This window comes from Balaenoptera borealis (genome assembly GCF_965194805.1).
Source record: "Balaenoptera borealis genome assembly, chromosome: 2".
Lineage (NCBI taxonomy): Eukaryota > Metazoa > Chordata > Mammalia > Artiodactyla > Balaenopteridae > Balaenoptera > Balaenoptera borealis.
In genome coordinates, this window is record NC_138867.1 from 19596920 (window position 1) to 19615413 (window position 18494).

Below are 18494 nucleotides of genomic sequence, written 5' to 3' on the forward strand. Positions count from 1 at the left end.
GATCAAGTTCTTGCACAACTACTTTGCCTCCTGTGTACCTCATTGTCATTGCCTGGACAGAACTTTGGACTGAAAATGACATTCACTATCCTATTTTATTTATGTAAGGAGGCTGCTGTTTGTACTTAGAGGATTTACCACCCAAAGAAAAAAGCAGAAGCAGAAGCAGGAATGAAAAATTTGCCTTTATCATGTGCGGGCAATTATTTTCAAGTATTTTGAAAGTTTATGACAACTTGAAATACAAATATCGTTGCCACACGTAGGGACTCAGGGCAACGCTGTGAGACGTTTAAGCCCCTGCACTAGGCATGCGGCACAGCCTTCTTTCATGGGGTCCTTGAAGATATCTATGATGATGGTAAGACAATAACTTGATTCAAGATGAATCAGAACCAGCACAGGAAACAGAACTTTTCATTTCCCTGAATATCGTCTCTAGCATTGGCGTTTAGAATCATGTACTGCTTTTCCTCAGCCCTTGAGAAATGCTGTATTGATGAGCATGAAATCAGGGAAGTCAAGAACAATGACAAGCTCCTTTGTGAAAGCTCTCCTCTGCTTTTAATTGCCAAGTCCTGCCAGTAACTTCAACACTAAACTATGAAAGGATTTTGAAATCCAGCATGATTAGATGAGAGTGAAGCACTATCTCTCAAGATTAAAATCTAAGGGAACCACAGTATTGAAATACCAGATTTGAGACTATCTTTCAGAATGATTTTAGCCTTTGAAATCAGTGTTTCAGCCAATTTAGATAAACACTACACTTTTCTCTTCATGGTCCTTCAGTTGTATTTTTATCATGAAAAGCAAAAGCACTTCCTTGAAATAGCCCACATCATCTGAAAGATGCCACGTGTAACATTGATTGGCAGGCATTTGAGAATGGTAGACAGCCAATAAATCATTTAGAACGGTGTGTCCTTCAGTTCAACTTTAAACATTTACCTTTTCTCCCTTTAAAAAGCGCATTTCAATATCAAATATATATATTTTTCTATTTAAACTTATGCATCAACCTGAATATTGGGACACGCAGTGAAACTAACTGATTTGGCAATAATCCCTTAGAGCATAAGTATAAACTAAATGCAATTTACATTTATGCGACAGATTTGGTTCCCAGACCAGACAATTTGTTAGTTATCAAAGGCATGTTTTAGTCCTGATTTCTGTACAGAGGAATTTATGAAATTCCATAAATAGAAACATTGTTTTCTTAATTCCTGGATTTATGATATCTTGGTATTGAGGATTTATAAGGAAGCATTTAAAAAAATTATAAAGCAAACAATTTAGGTTTCACAAGAACTAAAAGGCAAGAACTGTGATTGGACACACTCACCACTTCAAGGATGGATTTGCCCCAGCTGCTGGGAGCAATATAATAGGAAAGACTTCAGCTGCCAGCTCCTTCAAGGACTGCCTCAGCTGCAAGAGTTATCTGACCCAACATTCAGTCCTTCCTGGAGCACATGGTATCCAAACACTGATGGAGACAGTGGTATAAAAGCCTGAGCATTTTGACCCAACCTGGGATGACCCTGACAGTTCCTTCCAGTTCCAGAGAAACCCATGGTTCACATTCTTCCTCTTCCACTCCTGCGTCTACAGATGGGGTTCCCATGGGTGATACTTAATAAAACTGCCAAATATCAGATTCTCTCTCAGAATCCATAACACACACTTTAGTTTCTTAAATTTTTATTGGGATACAGTTGATTTACAATGTTGTGTTAGTTTCAAGTGTATAGCAAAGTGAATCAGTTATACATATACATATATCCACTCTTTTTTAGATTCTTTTCCCATATAAGCCATTACAGAGTATCAAGTAGAGTCCCCTGTGCTGTACAGCAGGTCTTTATTAGTTATCTATTTTATATATAGTAGTATGTATATGTCAGTCCCAATCTCCCAATTTATCCCTCCCCCTTACCCCCTGGTAACCATAAGTTTTCTAAGTCTGTGAGTCTGTTTCTGTTTTGTAAATAAGTTCATTTGTATCATTTTTTAGATTCCACATAGAAGTGATATCATATGATATTTGTCTTTCTCTGTCTGACTTACTTCACTCAGCATGACAGTCTCTAGGTCCATCCACATCGCTGCAAATGGCAGTATTTCATTCTTCTTTATGGCTGAGTAATATTCCATTGTATTTATGTACCTGGAGAAAACCATAATTTGAAAAGATACATGCACCCCAATGTTCATTGCAGCACTATTTACAATAGCCAGGACATGGAAGCAAATTAAATGTCCATCAACAGAGGAATGAATAAAGAAGGTGTGGTACATTTAACACACACGTTAAATACAGAGGCAGCCATGTAAATCCTGTTTCTGGGAATTATTTCAAAAATTCATAAAAAACATATATAATTATTGGTTGTTTAGGTAAGTATTTGAGGAGAGGGAAACAATGATGGAAAGTAAAAGGAAGTATAAGCTTCTGTTAAATAATGTCTTCCCATATTTAGCAAATATACAAATTGCATGTACACTACACTCCTTCCTTTGAGCCCAGTATTTCAATATTACATGTTTGTGTATGTGTGTGTGTGTGTGTGTGTGTGTGTGTGTGTGTCTGTGTCTACTGAAATCATTGTAGATTTTACTGGATCTCAATATAAGGAGATTCTGAAGAGTATGTCTGGAATTGGGTTGAATAGTGGAGGACTCATATTGACACATGAAGCCTGTTACTTTGGCGTTTCATTAGTTTTATTATTGTAACAGACATCTCCATGACCTAAATATATTTTTACATTTGCTACCTTTTTAAAGTTATTTATGTGAAATTAATAACTCTATTTATTACCTTAGAAACAGTTTATAATGATTTATTAATATGGATTTATTGTCAATAATACATTTTGACTTATTGTATCTTTGTGGAGCCATTTAAAAAATTAAATTGTAATAGAAGGGAATAAATGCATATTATAAGCTGCTTGCTTTGTGTAACGGATCTGTTTAACTACAGGACTATTTTTGCTTTGAAAGAAGTTAAGACCAAATTGTTCTAGTAAACTGAACTGGAGGTGACATTTGTCATTAATCCCCTTTTCTCAAGACCTTACCAGTCTTTAATTCACCTTAGCAAACACTTGTAACTAACACACTATGTACTTATATTTTTTGCCTTCTGTTTATCCAAATAGAATTTAAGTTCCATGAGGGGAAGTTTTCTTGTCAGTTAGTTCATTCTTACTAGTACATCCCCTGTGTCTAGTATATATCAAGTACTTAAACATTATTTGTTGAATGAATGGCTCTTATTTTAAAGAGAAGCCAAAATTTTAACCTTAGTAGAGGGAATCCATGCCCACATCTGGCCCTGGATATTATATTGTTTGTATGATTCTTCTACCAAAATAACTGTTTAATAATAGAGAAAATCATTCAAAGTAACTTTGTGTCTGAAGAATTTTTTACCTTATACGTGAAATTAAAAAACAGTGGTATTAGTTCTGACTTTTATATTAATTAAGTGTTTGACAAAGTTGTCTTATCACAGTATACTATGCACTTGAAAAGTGCTTGTTTATGTGAGTGCTGGCATTAATGAATGTGTAGCTTTCAGGGGTGAGAAGAGGGATAATGAAGAGCTGGCCTCTATATATCCCCTTCCCTGTAATGTCATTTACTATATTGATTTTCCACTCTCTACTCCCCAAATAAAATTTTGCAGTGGGCATTTGGGAAACTCTAGATATAAGGAAGAGAATTTAATATCCTAACTGAGACAAGAGGTGACTTCATTTTGATTTTCCATTTAGAGTTTATAGTGTAATTAAAGAAAATGCACATATATCTAGAGATAATCATGGATAATAAACACATACAATTACCATTATAAGTGGATATTATAACAGCTGAAGCACAAAAAGAAATGAAAAAGTATTATCAGCATTATGCAAATGCATATTCTCTTCAAGAATTCCAGTTACAGTGAAAGTATTAAAATAATTCAACACATTCGGAGCCCATATGTGTTGTGATCGTTTTTAAAAGTATTCAAAAATTTCTGTGCAGAAAACATTTTTTATAAAGATCTTGTTTAAACGAAAGTATTTAGAAGAGTACGGTATAAAATTACATTGCGGAACACAATTATTTTTCTCTTTAGAACACACATAATAAAACATAATTATCTGTATTTTTTTTTTCCCTAAACATGAGTTTTAGTGGTGTTACTTGATCCTGCATAATAAGGGTACTTTTTTTCTTAACGTAAATGTAGTATAGTAATTCTTTCTAATTCAGAAAGTATAGTTACAGTCTAGGCAGAAAGGATCTGAAGATCACACAGCAAGTGCAGTGAAATATCTCAATGACATCGACTTCTAGAGAGAATTTTGTAAATTCTTATTATCAGTGCATACATGTAACTGATAACTCAAGAGTGAATTCTACAAAATCATTTACAAAAGTCTCCTCTTTTGCCCCAGAAGTCTTTCCTAAGAATAACCCTTACAGATTCTCTCTACTCCTCACCCATTTACTGCTTGGGGAGAGGTATTAGTTACAAGACTGGTGAGTGTTCTAGAGGAAAGTCTGGGCCTGTGTTTCTCAGTCATTCGTGCTCTGTCTCCTTGTTGAGAGCAGTTGCTGTGGTCTGCATTCTACACCACACAGTCAGATTGGGGAGCAAGCTCTTGTCCTTTGGTAAGGTCTGGCCGCTTCCTAGGAAAGCTTACATCAGGTGATAAATACGAACAACCTGATAGGACCAGCCTTAGAGGTACTTTTTCAAACAATAAGTAATAGAGCTGATATTTTTATCTTAATCTGTTTAATCACTGCTTTTGTAATACTATAGATTGTAACAATGAATGGAGCAGTAAATCCCTATGTTATCAAATATAAACGATAAATACACTATATATCAAATGCATTATTATATCCCTATACTCTTAAAATAATGGTTTTTTAAACTTGTTTTTACTGTTATTTATTATTAGTTTGTCTTTATCCTAATATCATTTATATTATCAGACTCTGAATATCTTCAAAACATAAGTTAATAGAAATATAAATTTTTGTTCCTAAACTTAGAATCTTAGAGAATGGCTCTCCAAAATGGGGTGTTGATAGCCCTCTTGTGTATTTTTATTTAATTTGTACATTTGGTCACTATTAGGAAACTTGGTCATTTTTTGCCTGCTTTGACACACACAAAACATCTGCTAACAAGTTGTATGTTATTTCTTTACTGATGTTTTTACTTTTGCTATTTTTCCCTGTTAATATTCCATGTGTGTATAGCATTGCTTGAAGATTTAATTTAAAGTCATTATTATATATGCCATTGGAGATTGCTATTGACCTTTCAATATTCATGACCCCATTCTTAGTCACAGAATCCCAGTTTAGCTGAACGCAATGTACCATTTTCCACCTTCCTTTATGTCTTAATGCAACCATACTAAGGCAAGTTGTTTGGAACTTCTGAGATGGCTCATTAATTGCAGTTGACTCAGCAGGTACATATGCCCTTTTTACTTTTTTAATTAATTTTTTATTGGAGTACAGTTGATTTATAATGATGTGTTAGTTTCTGCTGTACAGCAAAGTAAATCATTTATACATATACATATATCTACTCTTTTTTGTATTCTATTCCCATATAGGTCATTACAAAATGTTGAGTAGAGTTGTCGTAGTCAGATATGCCCTATTTTATTTATTTATTTATTTATTTATTTAACATCTTTATTGGAGTATAATTGCTTTACAATGGTGTGTTACTTTCTGCTTTATAACAAAGTGAATCAGTTATACATATACAAGATATGCCCTATTTTAAATCTTTGTATACATTTTGCAGCTGGCCTGGAATGCAGATGTAATGGCTAGAAGCATTAGGTAAGCTTTCAGACAGAAGCCATGTGCTGAAATTAGTGAAAGAGAAGTACAGTCTCAGGTTCCTGATGACAACATGAAGCTTGCATTCTAGCAATAGACCACCAATTTGCAAACTTCTTATATGTCAGAGTAAAAAGCAAACCTCCATTTTTTTAAAGCTTCTATATTTGGATCTCCAAATGCTATTTCTAACTGATAAACATGCCCACAAATTAAATAGGTATTAGAAATTTACTCATCAATTTATTTATTTATTTTTATTTATTGAGGCATAGTTGATTTATATTATGTTTCAGGTATACAACATACTGTTTCACAATTTTTAAAGATTATACTCAATTTATAGTTATTATAAAATATTGGCTATATTCCCTGTGCAATATATCCTTATAGCTTTTTTATTTTATACATAGTTTGCCCCTCTTAAACCCTACTCCTGCATTGCCTTTCACCCCTTCTGTGTCCGCACTGGTAACTACTATTTTGTTCTCTATATCTGTGAGTCTGTTTATTTTTGTTATATTCACTAGTTTGTTTTATATTTTTATATTCCATATATAAATGAAATTATACAGTATTTGTCTTTCTCTGTCTGAATTATTTCACTAAGCATAATACCCTCCAGGTCCATCCATGTTGTTGCAAAGGGCAAAATTTCATCATTTTTTTTTTATGGCTGAGTAGTATCCCATTGTGTGTGTGTGTGTGTGTGTGTGTATATATATATATATATACACATATATATATATATATATATACACACACACACACACACACACACACATTTTCTTTTTTTTAATTTATTTAATTAATTTATTTTTATACATCAGGTTCCTATTAGTTGGGAGATTGGGATTGACATATATACACTAATATGTATAAAATAGATTACTAATACCACATTTTCTTTATCCATTCATCTGTGATGGACACAAGTTGCTTCAATATCTTTGCTATTGTAGATAATGCTTCTCTGAACATTGGGGCACATGTATCTTTTTGAATTAGTGTTTTTGTTTTCTTCGGATGTATTCACCAATATAATAATCATAATTTACTGGAATAGTACTTTAGGAGGTTAATCCATGATAAATAGTCTATCCATGGAAACACTTATAAATTGCAAATCATTATAAGATACTGGATTTACATGGTCCCTCATTTATATATATATCACTGAATTACTGTGCTGTACACCTGAAACTAACATGAGATTGTAAATCAACTATACTTAAATAAAATAATAGAAACAAAAGCAAAAAAAAAAAAAAATGAGGTATCATGTAGATCCAATATCTCATAATATATATGTTCTTTTTCAGATTTTTCTCCTTTACGGGTTATTACATGATACCTCTTAATTCTTTTTGTCATGACTATAATTTACATGGACACAAAAACTGTTATAAGAGTTTTGTATGTATAAATGAATTGTGCCTCCTAACACTGTATATAGATGAGAGTAACAACAATTTATCTTTTCATTATAAATGTCTGAAATTTTTGGATTACATTTCACAAAACATATCTCTTGAGTTACACTTTTATTATCACCAAAGTTTTAGCTAATTTGATTAGCAAAGCAGCACATGATGCAAATAGCAACCCATTACCTCTGCAAGAAAACTTTTGGAATAGGAAAGCCTATTTACGGTGGTCATTCAGGCCTAGACATCTTTGACTTGATAATATGTTGCAACACTGTATTACATACATGGAAGTGTATATTTTTGAGGACACACATTTCTAAAATATTGAAAAATTTAGTAATAGTTGTTTCTAAAACTATTCTTTAATATAAAAGGGGATAAGAAGACCTTACTCTAGATGTTAGGTTGAGAACCTCTGCTTTGATATTTTGAATATATTGAATGGAAACAAGGTCACCCTATCATGTAGAACTATTTAGGTAGTTATACCTGAGTTATACTACATAGATCTAGTCAAAGGGGAAATATCAGGACACATCTATAAGTCATACACCAAGGGAAAAAATTCTTTCAAAATGCTTATAAGAAACACCCAAGTCAAAGGAGTCCTTTAAAGTATTATATAACACTTCATACCTGACAGCTGCAACACAACACATGTATAGATTAAAAGACAGTCACCCATATTGAATTTACCTGCTGATGGAGTGGAATATTGTGCTGTGCTTTTCTCAACAGCAGGACTGAAAGGTATGTCCTCCTCTAGCACACAACAAAAGGAGTGAGAAAGATATTTCCTAAATTTTAAAGGAAAAATAGAGATACTTAAATAGAGGGTGATATTGATGGTGTTAGAAGGTGAGTGTCACCTCTAAACCTGTTTGCTCATTACATTTTGTGACCTTCTTTGGCAATATCACAGTCCTGTAGATGATTATTTTTTATCCATACAGCTTGAGAGTGAGAAGGGGGGATATAGACGATAGAATAGGAGGGGATCACTGTAGAGACCACAGTGGTGAACAGGCTTGTCGGAATCCTGAGCTTGGCCACATCACAAAACGATACTCAAATTTAAAGTTAGAAAAGAATGAGATATCAAACACATTAAGCTTAGTTTTTGTTGATATTCATCCAGATCAGCATTTAGGGTGCCGAAAGGTCATATTCCAAATAAGTCACAGATCTGACTGGATTCAGCATCCTTGCCCACTCAGAGTCTTGTCCATCTTTCATGGTCACAGCAACCATGTGCATTATAGAAGCTACTAGTTCCTAGGAGCCCAGATCCCCAGGCCTGTGATCTTTTTATAGTTTTGAAAGGGATCTGGAGGTAGAATGCAAGAGTATTTTCAACATTCAAGGGTCTGATCTGTTGCTTTATGAGAAGATTCATGCCATATCACATCTAAATTTTTTTCCAAAATTTATTATAAATTTTTACAACCTCTTTGGGTCTATGTAAGTTTACGTAACCTGACCTTGGCTTACAGAAGGCACAAGGTTTAAACATCTAACCATCAGAAATTAGCAGAAAGTTTGCTGAAATTTGAGGTGCAGTAACTTTGGGGATTGAACCATAAGTATCCCTTGATGCCCTGATTCCCATCCAGACCCTCGGTGGCTAAAATTTAATCTTAATTCTGCTTGAAATTAAGTGTTTGTATTCATCTATCATTCGTTTTTGATAAAATGCCTAGAGAGATAAAATGAGGATGTCAAAGAACAATCTCTTATAAAAATGTGTATGGCTTTAATAATAATTGTATGGTCTGTTTATTTGACTGCTGCTAAACTCTAAAGTTCATTTGTAGCAAATTTTTATTTTTTATGCAACAATTTGCCTGTCAGGATTCCTAAAATAATTGTCAGCTGTCAGTGGGCTGACAATGTTTTCTTCCGTTACAATGCATTTCCAGTTGTTAGTAGTACTAGGACCTTTTAAATAAGAGAAGCATCTGAGGACGATAGCTTTAAGGGAGATGGTCCTTTGACCAGATAAGACAACATGGGACTTACTGTGACATTTAACTACCAATGATATTTGTAAATAAGACAGAGAAAGACAAATATCATATGATATCACTCATATGTGGAATCTAATTTTTAAAATGATATAAATGAAATTATTTACAAAACAGAAACAGACTCACAGATTTGGAAAACAAACATATGGTTACCAAAGGTGAAATATGGTGGGGGGAAGGGATAAATTAAGAGTTTGAGATTAACATACTACTATATATAAAATAGATAACAAGCAAGAACCTACTGTATAGCACAGGGAACTCTAGTCAATATTCTGTAATAACCTATATGGGAAAGGAATCTAAAAAACGGTGGATATATGCATATGTATAACTGATTCACATTGCTGTACACCTGAAACTAACACAACTTGTAAATCAACTCTACTCCAATAAAATTTCTTCAAAAATCCAAAAGTATCAGTATATTTGATTTTAAACATAAACAGTATTGACAGTGTGCAATAATAATTACACATTCAGACTTAGGAAATTCCAAGAGTTTGGGGAGCTGTGAGTCAGGAACTGTGAACAAAGACTAAATATATATGAGACGTATATTTTGGTCTTCTGAATAATCAAATATATACTTTTCTTATAAGTCACCATATCACAGTCTTATAAACCTTTAATGGGCTTTGCTTTTCTCTGAGATGGGAGCCAATGGAGGGTTTTCAGTGAGAGGTGATGTGATTTGACTCGGGCTACTGCAGAAGATTCCTTCTGGCTGCTAAATTGAGGACAGTCTGGAAGATGGCAAAGATGGAGGCAGGGCAAGCAAAGAGGCTATTACAGGGGTCGAGGGATTTATGTTACACAGAAATTATTTGTTCTGTGCAAGTTCGAAGTAATGCACCCATGAAATCATCTGAGGTTGGAAGCCATTTTTGGAGATTTCTATACAGCAAAAGAAGGCATGAAAATAAAAGATAAACACCAATGTGGGAACTTTTGACATCAGAGGGTTGAAAACTCCACCCTCAGATCCTGTGAAGCGCCTGAATTTTTGAAACTAGAGGCCTGTAGCTTAGTTACACCTGCGCAGAATGGCTCTGTCTTCGCTGCAAACCTCGGATGTCTCAGCGTCTTGGCTTGCTGTGTTTCTGACAAAGGGAACCTGGCTCAGATAAATCGCCCAGCGAAGAAAAATCCAAGACACCAGTCAGATTTTTACAACAGTTGTCTATGCTGAGTGGCTGACAGGGTCTTGGTGCTTCCGCTGGGTGGCAGGTCTGAACCTCTGAGATGGGAGAGCTGAGTTCAGGACACTGGTCCACCAGAGACCTCCTGGCCACACGTAATATCAATTGGCAAGAGATCTCCCAGAGATCACTGCCTCAACGCTAAGACCCAGCTCCACTCAATGACCAGCAAGCTCCAGTGCTGGACACCCCATGCCAAACAACTAGCAAGACAGGAGCACAACCCCACCCATTAGCAGAGAGGCTGCCTAAAATCATAATAAGTTCACAGACATCCAAAAACACACCACTGGACGTAGTCCTGCCCACCAGAAAGACAAGATTCAACCTCATCCACCCGAAACACAGGCACCAGTCCCCTCCACCAGGAAGGGAACACAAGCCACTGAAACAACCTTACCCACTGGGGGCAGACACCAAAAACAATGGGAACTACCAACCTGTGCCTAAAAAAAGGAAAGCCCAAAACGTACTAAGTTACACAAAATGGGAAGACAGAGAAATATGCAGCAGATGAAGGAGCAAGGTAAAAACCCACCAGAGCAAACAAATGAAGAGGAAATAGGTAGTCTACCGGAAAAAGAATTCAGAGTAATGATGTCCACATGTCGTGGAGCAACTAAGCCCATGTGCCAAAGCTACCGAGCCTGCGCTCTAGAGCCCGCGGACCACAACTACTGAGCCCACGTGCCATAACTACTGAAGCCCGTGCACCTAGAGCCTGTGCTCTGCAACAAGAGAAGCCACTGAATAGAGAAGCCCGTGCACAGCAACGAAAACCCAATGCAGCCAAAAATTAATTAATTAATTAACTAATTAATTAAAGTAAATAAAAATTTAAAAATAAAAGAACACTTTTGGAATCTGAATTTCTTTTGGAAGTTTTTACATAACAATAAACATTTTCAGGACTTTATCCATTATCATTCTAAGTAACTTGTTAAACATATTTACCCTGTAAAAGGGTTTCCAAAGAGATGACTGTAACTTTAAATGATGCTCGGTGACATGTGTTCTTTAATAAGCATACAAAACAGAATTATTGTGTGAACCTATGTAAGAAGCAGGAGTCTGCCTATAGAAGTTGTGAATCTAAATTAAGTTGAACCCATTAAGAGTTTGGTGATGAGTGAGTGAAGAATTTGCTTTTGAAATTTGTCATGGGACCCTAGTATGGTATTTGGATCTCTTTATTTATTTATTTTTATATTCTTTTCCAAATTCTTTTCCCATTTAAGTTATTACAGAGTATTGAGCAGAGTTCCCTGTGCTATACAGTAGGTCCTTGTTGGTTATCTATTTTAAATATAGCGGTGTGTACTTGTCAATCCCAAACTCCCAATCTGTCCTTCCTCCCCACCCTTCCCCCCGGTAACCAAAGTTTGTCCTCTAAGTCTGTGAGTCTATTTCTGTTTTGTAAATAAGTTCATTTGTATCATTTTTTTTAGATTCCACATATAAGCGATATCATGTGATATTTGTCTTTCTCTGTCTGACTTACTTCACTTAGTATGATAATCTCCAGGTCCAACCATGTTGCTGCAAACGGCATTATTTCATTCCTTTTATGGTTAAGAAATATTCCATTGCATATATGTACCGCATCTTCTTTATCCATTCATCCATCGATGGACATTTACATTGCTTCCGTGTCTTGGCTATTATAAACAGCTCTGCAATGAACATTGGGGTGCATGTATCCTTTCAAACCATGTTTTTCTCCAGCTATATGCCCAGGAGTGGGGTTGCTGGATCATAAGGTAGCTCTATTTTTAATTTCTTAAGGAATGTCCATACTGTTCTCCATAGTGGCTATACCAATTTACATTCCCACCAACAGTGCAAGAGGGTTCCCTTTTCTCCACATCCTCTCCAGCATTTATTCTTTGTAGATTTTCTGATGATGGCCATTCTGACATATGTGAGGTGGTACCTCATTGTAGTTTTGATTTGCATTTCTCTCATAATTAGTGATGTTGAGCGTCTTTCCATGTGCCTCTTGGCCATCTGTATGTCTTCTTTGGAGAAATGTCTATTTAGATCGTCTGCCCATTTTTTGATGGGGTTGTTCGTTTTTTTTAATATTGAACTACATGAACTGTTTATAAATTTTGGAGTTTAATCCCTTGTAGGTTACATCGTTTGGATCTCTTTAATTGAGGGCCAATAAATCTGAAATCCCAAGCAAGCAGAACATTTGGAGTTAAGATCTCTTTCAGGAATAGACTCTCACAGGTAAAACATGACAAGACTAAGATAAGCTTTTATAAAATTCTGATAGGTGACCCAAAGCAAAATGTGTTCTATAAGTATGCTGATCTCTGAGATCTTCTGAACTCATTAGTCCTGAAGTCAAATGGCAAAACAAACTTATTAGATTAAGCTTGTTCTTTGTTCTATGAACTTCATTTTATAAGATCATAAAAATATGATAAGAAAATACAGAAAGAAAGTCAGCAAGTACTATGGCAGGATTTTATAATGGATAAAATGTGATCAAATGATCAAAGTATTCCTTAAAAGCATTCATCATTTCTAGAAATCAAAGTAAATAGAGATCTGAGAATCTAATGAAAATAATTTAGATTTCAGATTCAACACAAAATGTATTTCATTACTGTGACCAGGGAAGCCCCCAAGGGAATGGTTCAAGCAGCCTCAGGGAAACTCCAAGATCTTGAACCATAATGGGAAGGGTATCTTGGCTGGTTCTTGTGGAACCTACAGATATTGCCTATTGTCTCCCCAACAGACCAACTAACACATGTTGACTAAGCAAAGCTAAGTGAAATAGAAGTATGGCTATAATGGAGAATACCTCTTTGACAAGGTGTTCTTAGATGAGTAGATAATGAGATGATATTTATAGCTATTGAAATCTGGGCTCAAGTGGTTAAGGTGGGCCTTTCAAGGCCAGTAACAGATTAGAAGAGATGAAGTTCATGACATAAGCATTTAGGATGGAGGAACAGTGAGTAGAGAGCCTTGAAATGAGTCTTCATAAATAAACTGCTGTTTAATAAACAGCTCTCTGCCCAGGTGAGCAATCTATTGTCTGAGAGGAGAGTTGTTTGCTCACACAAATTGGTTTGCAGGAATTTCCCGAAGCAAACAATGATGTTATTTATGGATTTACAGCCTTACCTTCCTGAAAAATAATTTTCTGAAATAAATTTTTAAATCATATTGACACGGATGGCCTCAGGTTTCATTTCTGACAGTTAAGCTACGTAAATACAGATAGTCTAAAGTTTCTGTGTACGGTTGATTAATAATATCCAGCAAAGATCATACTACCTTTATTTGCGATGAGCTTCAGCTGAAAGTCGAAAAAAAACTTTAATTTCTTATCTTTAATGAAATCATTGCAGCTGAGACAATTTTCTTAAGCTGGATGTGTGTGTGTGTGCATACTCTGTCAGCATATTCCAAGATATCGTCTCTAAAATTTCAATTTAAAATGAATGGAAGAAGTATTAAATTGTTTAAATCCTTTATTACTCAAGTCCTATATTACTTCAATTGATTGTCCTGTATTTTTATGGCAAAGTTTTTGACATGTTGTCATGAATTTAAATGAAAAAGCTGTTCAGCAAGAAAGCAGGAGTATTTATTTTCAAAAAGGATTCACCACCATATGTCATTTACAGAAAAGAATCAATTCTTCAGGGCATAAAAGTATAAATTTCGTTTGTTGGTGTGGAAGTAAGCAAAATGAACATTATTACATATTCTTCACAGGGTTCTCCAAAGCTTCAGGTAAAGCTGCTTAGATGGAGAAAAATAAAAACAAATTGCTAGAGGTTCTTAGTTACAAATCGGAAAATAAAAAAGAAAGTGTTGCTTGAATTTTGTACTTCTCTCCAGGGAATTAAAAGCAATACATAATTTTTTTTTTTTTTTACAAATATTGATATAGTTCCATGTTGATTCCATATGTGAGCAATGTGCCTTCTGTTACGCTCACCATTGCATGTTTTTTTTTTTTTTTTTTTAATTTTTATTTATTTATTTATTTATGGCTGTGTTGGGTCTTTGTTTCTGTGTGAGGGCTTTCTCTAGTTGCGGCAAGTGGGGGCCACTCTTCATCGCGGTGCGCGGGCCTCTCACTGTCGTGGCCTCTCTTGTTGCGGAGCACAGGCTCCAGACGCGCAGGCTCAGTAGTTGTGGCTCACGGGCCTAGTTGCTCCAGGGCATGTGGGATCCTCCCAGACCAGGGCTCGAACCCGTGTCCCCTGCATTGGCAGGCAGATTCTCAACCACTGCACCACCAGGGAAACCCATTGCATGTTTTTAATTCAGACTGGAGTGCACTTGTCTGCCAGAAATTTTGATTTCTTCATTTGAAGTGAGGTAATAACACATTCTAAAGTAAATATATTTCTCAGAATTACAAAAATGTTGTGCTTTTGACTAATATATGATTGAATAAGATCATATTTGATTGAACCTAAGGAATAATATTTCATATCCAAAGAAAATTAAATAGCAATGGTGTACACACACTCATATCTGACATTTTATATAATATAATATTAAAATATTGTATATAAATATTATATCAATATAATATAATGAAGGAAGTTTAAAAAGTCTCCTGAATAGTAAATTTAGACTTGAATATATGGAAAGAGATATCATATTCTCGGAAAAGACTCAAAATCATAAATGTATTGGTTCCCCTTAAGTAAAATTTTACCTTTTATGTTATTACAAAATAGTGTTTTCTGGGGCTTATTTTTCTGGAGTTTAGATAAGTTGACTGAAATGGACTTAGAGGAATAAATAAACAGAAGTCTGAGACAAGGTATTCTCAGGACAATGCTCTCTCTGAAGGCTCTGAGGGAAATCATTTCCATGTCTTGTTCTCTTGGTTGGTGTTGCCAGCAAGCCTTGGTGATCCCTGGTTGGTAAATGCATCCCTCTAATCTCTCTGTTTCTGTTTTCACATGGCCATCTCCTTGTTTGTCTGCATCTTCATGTGGCTTTCTCCTCTGTATATCTGTGTCTCTTCTCCTTTTGTAAAAACAACAGTCATATTGTATTAGGTCCCATCCTATGATATCATCTTATCCTGATTAGATCTGCAAAGACTCTATTTCCAAAAACTGTCAAATTCATGACAACTGAATGTTAGGACTTCAGTGTATGAATTTTGGGGTGACACAATTCAAACCATACCACCATCTTACTGTTTCACTCACTAATGAATTGATAAATCTTTGACACATAAACTTACTTACATTTGAGTGAGAGTATCTTAAAATTATACTTTATTGTGTAGCTTGTTCCACCCAGATGACCAAATGGAATCACCAGCCTGAACCAATTAAGGTATGTTGTTCAAGAGTGGATTTCATTGACCACTGACATCTAAGCACAAGAATACCTTTAATTTTTTCCCTAGAAAAAAAGAAATAGAATATACCGTTACTGCGTTCCTATTTCTCTTTTCCTTGACTTCATGTCTTGTTGTTTCTGTTATTTCTGGTTATTGGTCAAAATTAGTCAAGTCCTACTTCTGATGGTGCATGCCAAATGAACTATTCCCCACTGGTCTATCACTGGATAGCACCTCCATTACAATGCTGAATAGAAATAATGAGAAGTAGAATAATAGAGTAGTGAGAAATAATTTTTGCCTTATCCTTGATCTTAAGGAGTATTTAACATATCATGGTCTACAATGTTAATTGTAAGTTTTTACAGATGCCTTTTACCAGATTAAGTTATTTTCTATTCCTACTTTGCTGAGAATTCTTATAAAGATGAATTTAGTCAAATACTTTTCCTCCTATAGGTACATGATCATATTAATTTTTGTTCTTTTATTTTATTAATTTGGTGAATGACATTTATTTAGTTTCACATGGTGAGTTTACTTTTTGCTTAATGTAATCTTTTTATTACTTTTAATGGTGGTCATATTTCCAAGGGGACTAGAATTTTATCAGCCAGAGAATGGACTACCTGGTCTATGGCCTATTTCCACTCAACTGGTCACTGTGGGATCTGATTCAATATCTGTGTTCATCCATAACTAAAATCCAGACACACTGTCCTGCACATCATAGCTAAATAGGTCACTAGAAAAGCATGAGCAACTTAGGATTCTGCTATTGAAAGTTTTGCATTTTGTTTCAATTCTTGCCTGCCAGTTTCTCTTCTTTATTATAAATTCCCTAATTTATATATTTCATATTTTATCATTAATATGTCAGTAATAATTAAACAATTCATCACAGCATCCTCTCAGGCTTTAATCTATACATTGAAGCATGCTTAATACAATATTGCTATAAGCTCTGCTTCACACATTATCAGTTCTGCTTCCTTTTCACTTTCTTTTCTCTAAAATATATCCCAGTGTATCTTCAACTAACCTTTGATTTTTCAGCAGTGTACATCATAGAGTTTAAGAATAATCTTTTCCTTGTTAAATTTTGATTTCCACCTCTTAAAGGAAAATTAGATGGATTGCATTTACTGTTAGATATGACAGAGCTTTTCTGGTTTTTGGCTTCCAAGCAATATCTTAATATATTCTTTTGTGTTTACAACAGCTGCTTTTTTTTTTGTAACTATTTTCAAAATAAAATAGAGCTGCAATATTTTGCTTTCTTTTAAGCATTTCAATAGATAATTTTTCATTCACAGTGCAAATAAGTAAAAATAATAAATGTACAAAGCAAGGAATTTAGCATTTAAAAAATTTCATAGATCTGATCTTATTAAAATGTAGATTTAGTACAGCTGGAATAGGGCCCAATATTCTTAATTTCTACTGGATTAAATTAACAATGAAGAGGAGAAAAGAAGTTTTTGGTTACTTTAGTAAGCACAGGCAAATTCCATATTATTTAAAATATCACTCTAGTAAAAATAAAAATTAATATATTGTATAAAGACCACTTCTTTAGGTTTAGATTGATCTATTATTAGAATAAAAATGGAATCTTTTTACTTTCTGTAACTCTGTATTCCAAACAGCTAGAAATTTTTGAGTAGCAATTGTTCACCGTTTAATAACATTTTCCCAAGATATCTAATGCACCTAAGGACGAAATAGCTGCCTTCCAGTGATTTCCAATTTATCCAATTTTCTGGCCACTTGTCTCCCCACAGAATGACAGATAACTCTTTCAGTCTCTCCACTTTCTGAACACTTAAGCCAATTGTTTTCAATCTTTTTCCTCAGCAACTCTATCTCTTAAAACACTTTAGGGTGGCTCTGGAAGGGTTTTCTCTTTAGTTAAATGGTGATACACCTCTCCCATCATCCAAAGTGTCAAGGGAGAAATAGTGATATTTTCTTTACATTAGGGCAAGTTCCATTGTTTCCTTCATCTTGCAGTCTTATCAAAAACACCAGTATAGATCCGATCATTTAGTTTAGAGTTTCAGAGAATTTGAGGGTACAGAACTTCCATGTCTATTTGGCAAATGGTTATGACATTTCTGAAATACCCAAATTTGGTGGTCTCCTTAAAATATCAAAATAGAAAGTTGAATACTACACAAATAAGAGTTTACTTAAGAGGAGATCTGCCCAGCAATTGGGTCAACTAATACAAAATCCTAAATAGTTCAAAAAGCTGCTTAGAGCAGGAGTTATGAAGTGGATATGTCCCTCATAGAGCATCAACCAACACTTGCCAAGTATGAATCTGGTAGACTCAATAATGACTCAAAATGCTGTTATCTGGAGATGCAACTTCTTTTCTTGCTGTTAAGTGGAAGTGTGCAAGTGATTCAATTCTCCTATGCAAATTTACAGAAGTCCTATATATAGATTTACATCAAAGTTACATGATGTCAAAGTCAAATGCTAGTCATCATCTTTGTGCACAAGGATAGGTTCTCAGAAACATTTTTGGTGAGATCAGTAATTTATTTAACTTACTGGATGGATAGAATCATCAAATTATCAATCTACATGTCTTTCTAATATTTTATGA

General features: G+C 34.7%; 1 protein-coding gene and 1 long non-coding RNA gene across 14 annotated transcripts in view; one reads left to right on the forward strand and one right to left on the reverse strand.

The window, feature by feature from the left end:
- LOC309623719 overlaps nt 1-18494 on the forward strand; it is a 203024-nt gene that overhangs the window by 161911 nt on the left and 22619 nt on the right. The gene's annotated exons all lie outside the window — the stretch shown is intronic.
- LOC309623716 (uncharacterized protein) overlaps nt 1-18494 on the reverse strand; it is a 451333-nt gene that overhangs the window by 121629 nt on the left and 311210 nt on the right. For 8 of the 13 annotated variants that reach the window (XR_014241484.1, XR_014241485.1, XR_014241486.1 and 5 more), the window contains one exon: nt 1349-2173. The exons of the other annotated variants lie outside the window; for them this stretch is intronic. The gene's annotated coding sequence lies outside the window, so the exon portion shown is untranslated. The remainder of the gene's footprint in view (nt 1-1348; nt 2174-18494) is intronic. 13 annotated transcript variants of the gene reach the window in all.